This window comes from Procambarus clarkii, chromosome 59 (genome assembly GCF_040958095.1).
Source record: "Procambarus clarkii isolate CNS0578487 chromosome 59, FALCON_Pclarkii_2.0, whole genome shotgun sequence".
Classification (NCBI taxonomy): domain Eukaryota; kingdom Metazoa; phylum Arthropoda; class Malacostraca; order Decapoda; family Cambaridae; genus Procambarus; species Procambarus clarkii.
The window spans coordinates 20759316-20761695 of record NC_091208.1 but is presented as its reverse complement, the minus strand read 5'-3'; the positions used below and the strand labels follow the sequence as shown (position 1 = coordinate 20761695).

Sequence of the window (2380 nt, the reverse complement as noted above, 5' to 3'; positions counted from 1 at the left end):
ACACAAATATCAATAACAATAAATAACGGCTTTATTGACAAAAAAATAATTACAATTTTGCCTAATCTGAGGAATTAAATTAAGTCTTATTAGTGTGAGGATAATGCTGTTATTAACTGTCACACAGGACAGAGGGCCATACACAAGACAGTAGATCTGAACTATAGACTGAAGCACATATATATATCATGGTTACAATGTTTCAATGTACGAATATGTAAATACAACTTTCTATTGTACACTGGCACACAAGGGCAGGGATAAACCCATCCCTGGGTAAGAGATGCAACTTAAAATAATACTAATAATATAAATCAAATGTATCTTCATTCTTTAAAATGGACAAGCAAATTTATGATAAATTGTTAGGATGTCGTCTAGTACACCAGATTTTTTTTTTTATCTTTATTTAAGAAAATACAATATAAATTACATATACATAAGTTTTACAAGGCAATTATATATTACAATTCTTAGTGAACAAGTGTTTCAGTAGTACAGAATATAACAATATACTGTAGTTCTGGTGAATGTATTAAAGGTTTGTCACAGAGTATACAATGTGAGTAGTCTGGTAGTGGCTCAACCTCACTAACCTGCCAGATGTGGCTATAGCCAAGGCTAATACTGTACTCGCAATGACTACATCACATTGCCTGGTCCGGCTACTGTGCTGACCATACAAAATACCTATTATTATTACAAAAGTTGTCATAGCTTTTAATACTGCAGCTTTCAGGTCTCTGGGCATTTCTTAGTTCTTCTAAATCTGAATTATTTTTTTTTAATTTTTTTATTTCTAATAATTGCATTAGAGTCCAAAGTCATAATCAGTGTTTTCTTTCCTGCAAAACCTCATTGGCCAATCGATCTACAAAGTATGTGTTCCAACTCCAACATGGGATGTGATCCACACAAATTTTATACAATAGTTATTATCATTGGCAAAAATTACATTCCATTTAATATTATTACAAGCTACTTCAGACAAAAAGACATGCACAAACACACATAATGGGAAAATAAAACTAAGTAGTATTTGAAGGTCGGTTTCTTGGACAAATCAAGACAACATGAGATATATATTTTTGTACAAATTATAAAAGATTATTTTCATCCAAAGCAATCAAACAACTTGTTTATTATTATAAAATTTGAGTGAGAAACATTTAACTGGTTTGGCTCACATTCTCCACTGATTCACGACAACTAGATTCAAAGTTTAAATTGGATTTGTCCTTACACTCATAATTTTTAGGATTTTTGGGGGATATGAGGCTTTTTGTGAGGTGCCTCTCACATGTGTTACACACATGTGCCTCTCATGTGTGTAACTTTTACTGGTTTGCCAGTTTGACCTCTCTCAAACTGCACTGCCATATCCGCTGCATTTTTGGTCTTGTATTCTATTAATGCTGTTCCTTTTCTATTTTTCTGCACCATCACCAGAGCATTGATGTCTCCCCACTTGTAGAAGAGTTGGTTAATTTCCTGCTGGGAATACCCTGGCCAATCGTCTGTTGACATCCACTTAACTTTAACTTTGTGACCCCGTGTGTCCATAGCTGGAGGTTCACTGCTTTTCGACCCTTTAGATGAACCCCGAAGAAGCTCTGCCCCTACTTCCCTATTTACTTTATCCAGTTCCTCCGCAATAAGTTGCTCACCCTCCTTGTCCAATCTTTTCAATTCACGTCGAAACTGTTCTTCTGACGTATCTTGCTGTTCCCTACTGCGTTGAACACGTCGTTCCCGTTCCTCCAAATCTGACCTTAGTTTCTGTGATCTGGTAACATGTTCACGGGCTCTGGCAGCTGCTGCTTTACGACTCTTGAGGGTCTTGTCATATGCTTTACGTGTTCCTGGATCTAACAAAATCTCAAGAATTTTCTTAAGTTTGTCAAATTCCTCAGCAGCAAATGGGTTATCTGGATTCTTATCCGGATGACATTTAAGAGCTCTTTGTCTGTACGATTTCTTAATCTCCTTTTCCTCGGCATCAATAGTTATCCCCAGAATTTGATAGAAGTCCAGTTTTGAGAGTTTCGTATTATGTTCCTGCGACATAACGTCCACAATGCGTCACTACCACTTTCACAAGAGCTAATATTTTTCGCGTTTCTGGAGAGAATGATCTCTGTCCTCAGTCATATGTAAAGACGCCAAACGTTAGTTAATTTATATCCTACGTACATCTCACTGGGAGGAGACATGTAGCATCTCTCTCAATGTAAAAACATAGTCCTGGAACCTCTGTTAATCATAATATATATAAATTATTTAGATTCAGGTTTGAACATAAGATCATAAGAATAAAGATCATAAGAATAATTATAGAGTTACGAGATACGAGCTAGATGGTGTTGAGATTGCGAAGTCG

General features: G+C 35.8%; 1 pseudogene; it reads right to left on the bottom strand.

The window, feature by feature from the left end:
• Nucleotides 1–1214: 1214 nt before the first annotated feature.
• LOC123768260 (dnaJ homolog subfamily C member 17 pseudogene) lies at nt 1215–2127 on the bottom strand (annotated as a pseudogene).
• Between the last annotated feature and the right edge of the window lie 253 nt (nt 2128–2380).